Source organism: Hydractinia symbiolongicarpus, chromosome 2 (genome assembly GCF_029227915.1).
Source record: "Hydractinia symbiolongicarpus strain clone_291-10 chromosome 2, HSymV2.1, whole genome shotgun sequence".
Taxonomy (NCBI): Eukaryota; Metazoa; Cnidaria; class Hydrozoa; order Anthoathecata; family Hydractiniidae; genus Hydractinia; species Hydractinia symbiolongicarpus.
The window spans coordinates 26,193,960-26,201,225 of NC_079876.1; positions in this window are offsets into that span (position 1 = coordinate 26,193,960).

Here is a 7,266-nt window from a genome sequence, read left to right on the forward strand (position 1 = left end):
TTTTTTTGAAATGTTCTCCTTATCTTAACAGCCCCCTGTTTTTTGTTCACCTTAAATTATCGTTAAAAAGCGCTCCAGGTCGTTTCCTTTCCCAGCTGGATTTTTTTTAAGAATGGCGCTCCATAGCTAATTTTTTGTTTTGACTTGGGCACCTTTTTTAGCGGGCTTTTTTTTTAGTAAAATTGATAGATTTGTGCCAGCAAAATAAACACACGGTGCATGCGCGAATCAGAATATTTGTTGTTTGAAAATATTTCTTTATATTTCAGCTAAACATGAATAAAAAGAATTAATTCATAAGTATAAAAAAACAGCTTCAATTTTTTATGCGCTTTTGTTAAAAGATTTTAATATTAAACTTAAAGCGAACTTAAGGGATAAGGTTGCACTTTGGGTTGAGAAGGATCTATTTTCTTCGGAAAAGAAAAAACAAAAAGCTCTTAAAAATAACACCGAATCATATACTTATATATTCTATATGTTTTCTTTAATGTGATTAAATTTATTATAAACATATGACAGATTGTTATGATATCGACAAAAAGAGATTTGTACAACTATCTAGATTTGCAAATCATGTTTTGATTCCACATTGAAAACATGTTTTCAGCTTGTACGACCTGACAGGTTAAGATTTAGAAAAAAAAAACGAGATGAATTTATACTGGATAATTGGTGCTATCGTCATTGATGGATTGGTGATATCCGCTAATATTATTGAGCTTTCCTTGTTATTAAAGAAATGGAATCGGTTAGACCGTATTGAGCATTTGTTATTAAGTTTATGTATATCCGACCTCATAGCTGGCATAACCGCTTTTACTCAAGATGGTATGCAGTTAAAGGAAGTGTTGGAGAACTGCATAGCGAGTATGAAAGCCATCGAAAGCATGATATTTGACTGCTTCTTCTTCTTCGTGTTGTTTTCTTCAAACTTTCATGTTGCAGCAATTGCTATTGAAAGACTAGTCGCAGTATTGTTACCGCTACGTTATTCCATTTTCACTACGTCAAAATGTAAAACATTCACCTTGTGTTTAGTGTGGACCTCAGCTATCACTCTGGCGCCGGTCATGACAGTTCTGCAAAGTATTTTAGCCCCTAAACATGCGCAAAACTTTTCAGCCTCGTTTTTGATATGCTCTTGCTCGATTATTTTCCTCGCTTATATGACTTTAGTTTGTGCGCTAATCAAGCGTGAAAGAACCATGATCGATTTGATCCCACAAGAAATGAGGAAAAACATGAAAGATAGACGAACTACATTATTTTGTTTACTGCTAGGTGTTTCGTTTGTGGTATGCGTGTTTCCGTTTTCACTAGGACTTCTAAAACAAACGCTATACCATGACAGCTGGAATTTGTTAATTACGGCTAATCATCTCATTAATCCGTGTGTCTACTTTGCTAAATCGTACGCAGATAATACACGCAGAAGACACTCAGGCTCCGCCACTCGTTTGCTTTCGAGGACCTTATCGTCGACAAAAACTTGAAGATTGCAGCGTCGATCTCACAACTGATATAGCTTGCTTTTCACACTTAACATTTGCAACAATGTGCAGAGGATCATTAGATCGAATTTCTTAACATTTTTCGAACTTGTCGTCGGAAACTGAACTGTTAGCCATCTTATGAAGTTATAGATTTGTGTTTTTTGTACTTGTGCTAAACTTCACTAACGTTGGCGATGCATCATAAGGTTTGGTACTCTTTGCACGTCTGAATGCATGCGATAAACATACTCAATCGCTCAGTGAGTGCGTCTTTGGGGCGCACATAGTTTAATCTCTCTTAGAAGTCAAAATTTAGGAAATATTTTGTTCCGTATAATACTATATCTTATCTTTTTTCTTTCTTGTGAAATTTCAACCCTTATTTTTTAAATATTATTCTCACAAAAAGTTTTTGCGAATGGAGAAAGTAATACTTAGATGCGCAGCGAGGACCAAGCCGGAATAGATTGATAGAGTATGTTTGTTCTCAACCATGTTAAAATATTCCCACGAAAGATGGCACAATGCGCAGACGAAGAAAAAAATATTAAGTTGGAGTCTGCATAAAATCAAATCGGATGTATGTTAGAAGGTAAACAAGTTTAATATACTCTTTCAAACCTTCTTCAAACATTTGTTTGTTTATGGTAAGGACCTGATAAAAACAAACTTTAATCTGATCTCTCAAGATGGGAAAATATTTTCTTCACACAAAGACGAAATACACTTTCATTGTACACAAAATGAAACGAAAAAAAAAATGTTTAAGTTTTATCCAAAAATTTTTGGAAACCAAGCTGATCAAGACTCGCTTCCTCAATTTAATAATTGTAAATATGTAGTTCAAATTATAAATACATGCTGTATAAACAAGACAAGGAGTAACTGTTTGTTTTATTTTCTGATATATCACGAGACATGTTCAAAAGCGATGATGATTTACTTTAAAAGTCCAGCAAGAAGAATTGCGAATATTTATGTTTTCATTATTTTTTGCTTGCTCTAAATGTTTTCACTCGCATTTCCGAGGCTCTCTATTTTTTGCTATTAGGACATGTCCGCGAAAGAAAGAGAAAATTCCTGAGAGCAAGGTTCAAAAACTTAAGTTTTAAACTCGCCCAGGAGAAATTGACTTATTTTGAGAGCTTTGATAGCCTGGTGAGATTTTGATCCTTTTTTCGAGCGGTTCACTCAACCTCGTCCCCAGGGGTTCATGCCCTTTTAACATCGAGGTCCGCGGCGAAGAAATTATTAGCCGTCAAGTGAGCGCTAGCAGCTTTGACATCAGACAACAAACCTTTAGCACAAAGATGTGGTTTATTGACAACAATTTGGGTGTGACACATTTAAAAAAAAAATAATTCAAAAATTTTTTCCTAAATCTTAGAACAATTATAAATAAAAAGCACTCTAATTAATACAGACATGCAATCTAGGGCTGTGCTGTTACTAAAATTAAAGCCAGTAGTTGTATATTGAAAAAACATGCTATTTTATGTAATTTGAAATGGAAAAGCACCCAAAATATAATGAAGCATTTATTATTAATGTTTAGGTCTAAAACCTAACTCATTTTTCACGCTTAATCCTAATAGTTTCACGTTGTATTTGTCTTCATCCTCTTTAAAGTAAACATTATATGTTTTTTTATCATAAGTAGTCTAGCCTCATAAATTATTTTCACGGGTTTAATTACTGCGTTGCGGTAGATAATATGAGATAATACAACATCATATGTTTTATCCAGTCTCGTTTTGGCATAGGATTTTATTGACGATATTTAATACATTTTTACATGAAGTTTAACAGTTTATCGTGCAAAATATTCAAAACTAATCGTTAGCCTGTAAATATTTTGTGCCCCCTTTACACCAAGTGGCTATTCCGTTAACATTTTGGTAAGTCGACTTACCAAAAAAATGGGTAAGTTGTCCACGTATTACTTCCTGGGTATGTAGGAGATAACATATTCAACATGCGTTGAACCTATGTACTTTGCCAAACCTTGTGGAGGATTCTCATTTTCCTCATGCCCCGCTTTCAGCACACCATAAGCCTAGACTCTAAACTACAGTGTAGCATGTTGTAAAGTGTACTAGGCTGTAGTACAGTGTGGTAGCCTGTAGTAGAGCGTGTTTCTCTGTTGTAGAGTACAGTAGCCTGTAGTAGAGCGTAGTAGGCTGTAGTAGAGTGTAGTAGGCTGTAATAGCCTGTATTAGAGCGACGTAGGCTATAGCAGAGCTTAGTAGAGCGTAGTAGAGCGTAGTAGAGCGTATTTCTCTGTAGTAGAGCGTATTTTTTTGTATAAAGGCGTAGTAGATAGGTGCATTTCTTTGTAGCAGACTGTAGTAGGGCGTCTCTTTCTAGCGGTGTGCAACATAGTTATCCACTTTTAGCATGTGTGTGAAAAGCTAAATATAATATTTTTCTATTCCCTCAAAGTGAGGAGGTGCAAAGCGCATTTATTTAAATGGCTACCATAGCCCTCCAATACAGCAAAAAGCAATGTATTTCCTTAGAACTATGAGTGAAGCTAAGTGGTCACTATTACGCTAGTATTTATACACATGTCGTCAATTCCTCACAAGATATTATGCTTAAATTGAGTTTCCAGTTGATTCTTAAATGTCTCGTTTGTGTTAAGTTGATATTTCAGTACTTTTGAACTGAAACTTGGCAGATAGGCCCGAAATGTCACCCATACTTCATAATTAGGAGTATTATTACAGTTATGCGACATATTATGATTATGTTACGTTGGTTATGGCCTGTCTACGGGGAAATATGCATTTGTTATGTAGCGATAGAGAGTATTGTTAGTGTCAGGTGGAATACTATGCCAGATTAAGTTGGTTATGGTCTATGTACAGTGAAATATGCTTGTGTTGAATGTCGGATCCATTTGGTTGGGGTAATTCAATCGACGGGTGTCGTACGTTTTATGTTGGTACAAATACAAAGCGGTAAAACTTTATATTGCATGTCGTGTGTTGGGTACAGTTGAGCCAGTGTTAAATGGAGTCAACAACGCCCACGAAATAGTGCATTAACCCTATTCGGTCCGGGGTTTTTCGAACATACTATGACCGGGGGGGGGGGGGGGGGGGGGCGGATTCCGCCCCCCCCTCAATAACTTTTCATAGGGTTGTTCAAATTAAATCAAACTTGGCACACTTATAGCACGTCATAAAATGAACAAAATGGCGCCAATAAACTTTTGCTTGCGTCAGCACATTTTCTGTGACGTCATCAGAAGCTTGAAAATTGTTAAAAATGCCACCATCTGCTTGAAATATAATTACTTTTGTTCTAGAGCGATTTCTTACATTCTGTTTGAAGTTTCTGAAAGCTAAATAAAAGTTATTTAACATATCTTCCGGTTTTTACATGGATCGGATAAAAAATTGCCAAAACTTGCCCGAAAATCTGTTTTTTTCTGATTTTCGGGTAAAATCCGACAAAATCGGGAAATCGGATTAGTCACGTGTTCAAATTATTCCAAATGATTCTTCTTGATGAAACAAAGTTGTGTTGCAAGTTTCAAATTCTAAGGATAATCCTAACAGGAGTTATTATATTTTCCCCCTTATAAGGATTTCATAGAGATTTTTAGGGGTAGTTTCGAGTAATGGCCAATATCAAAGCCTCTGAAAGGTATGGGACCTAAAAAATTAGCAAGCAGGTGTCTAATAGATAAATGTTGAAACTCAGTAAGTATCATAGCCATATAACAAAGTAATCAGGAGTTATTAAAAAAAACCGTCAGGGGGGGCGGAATCCGCCCCCCCTCCTCGGACCGAATAGGGTTAATAGTTTTGCGATGAATACAAAAATCTTAGCAACAGAAATGTGAATACTTGATGTTTATGCGACTCTAAATATTCTTATGTGCTTTTGCGTCCTTAAAGAAGAAAATGATCCAAAATGATTTTCGTTGCAAATAATTGTATTTTATGCTGTTTTTGTGCTAAACACGAGTTTTAGCAACAAAAAATTGAAAAATCGGTGTTTATGCGACTCTAAATATTCTTATGTGTTTTTGCGTCCCTAAATAACAAAAATGATCCGAGATATGCAAAATACGGAGCTTTTCTGCAAATAATGGTTTTTATGTAGTTTTTATGATAAACACGAGTTTTAGCAACAAAAATGTGGAAAATCGGTGTTTATGCGACTTTAAATATTCTTATGTGTTTTTGCGTCCCTAAATAACAAAAATGATCTGAGATATGCAAAATACGGAGCTTTTCTGCAAATAATGGTTTTTATGTTGTTTTTATGATAAAGAGAAGTTTTAGCACCAAAAATGTGGAAAATCGGTGTTTATGCGACTTTAAATATTCTGATGTGCTTTTGCGTCCTTAAACAACAAAAATATTCCGAAATATGCAAAGTACCGATTTTTTCTGCAAATAATGGTTTTTATGTTGTTTTTATGATAAAGACAAGTTTTAGCACCAAAAATGTGGAAAATCGGTGTTTATGCGACGTTTAAGATTTTTATGTGCTTTTGCGACCCTAAATTAGGATCGGATATGCAAAATATAGTTAAACTCGGCTTTTTCCTGTGAATTTATAAATTTAAGGCTGTTTCGAGGACATTCGAGTATAAACTAACAATTTTTGCATATTTTTACTGTTTGATGACTGTGCGATGTTAGATTTGTTGGCTTGGCTGGTCCATTATGCGGTTTTCGGCTATCTTTTACAGCAGCATCGGGTTTGACAAGTACGAAGCGCGAAGTAGAAATTCCCACGATATCGCGGTTCAAGGACTGTTTATCTGCAGCTTTTTTGCAAGTTATAGGCGAGAACTTAAGTAAAACTTGCTCCATAGGTATATTTAAACTGGTAAAGATACCAGTAAAACACCAGGTCAAAAATTGAAACCTCCAACCTTTTTCGTTTAGTTTTGAGACAGGACTGGGATCGAAGTTAGTAATACTAGATGCGCACGTTAAGGGGGAGGGGCTTTGTCTCAAGGTTAGCCTACCATTGATAAATTTTTTTATGGCTACAAAACCGGTTGGTAGAGTTACGCTTTACTGACTTCCACGTAATTTACCCATGTGAAAAATGTTTGCCGGGACATGTAAAACTGTCGTTTGTTGTTGGCAAATGCACACACCAACAGTGTGGCCAGTCAATTTTTATCTTTTTTCACACTAACGAATGAAAAAACAACAAAGAAAATGTACTGCTTTAATTGCAACAAGAAAACAATTCGCTCTATTTTAAAAATATCCGCGTTACCAAACTGATTTCCCTCTGATGATGCAAGGCGAAAACAAAAATAAAAAAACAAAATGGCAAATCAAGGATGACTAAACACGTTTATTTTTAAGCAACACGATTCAAATCCTTTAAAAGTCGAAGCAAAAGGTTCTACTTCATGCAAGTCTCATACGAACGTTTAAAACAACAGTTTCATTTCGATCGGCGCAGCATCTCTGATTGAGCAAAAAGCATGGTAATTTGGCCTTTTCAGAAATTATATTCACGCAGTTAAAGCCGCGCGAAAAAATAGATACGCACAAAATATCTTTGTTCTCAAAATTAAAATTGTGCGAAATTCACATTTCTTCCGCATTGGCAGCTTTCTAACCTATTTACTGTTTACTTTTTATGGGAACGTGACACGATGTTTTAATGTTTCTATTAATATTGAACATTTATATTCTCTTACAATTCACAGAAAAATAAATGGGCGAAAATTAGAAGCGCGAAATCAATATTAGCGCGATAAATTTAAGATACTTATTTATATTGA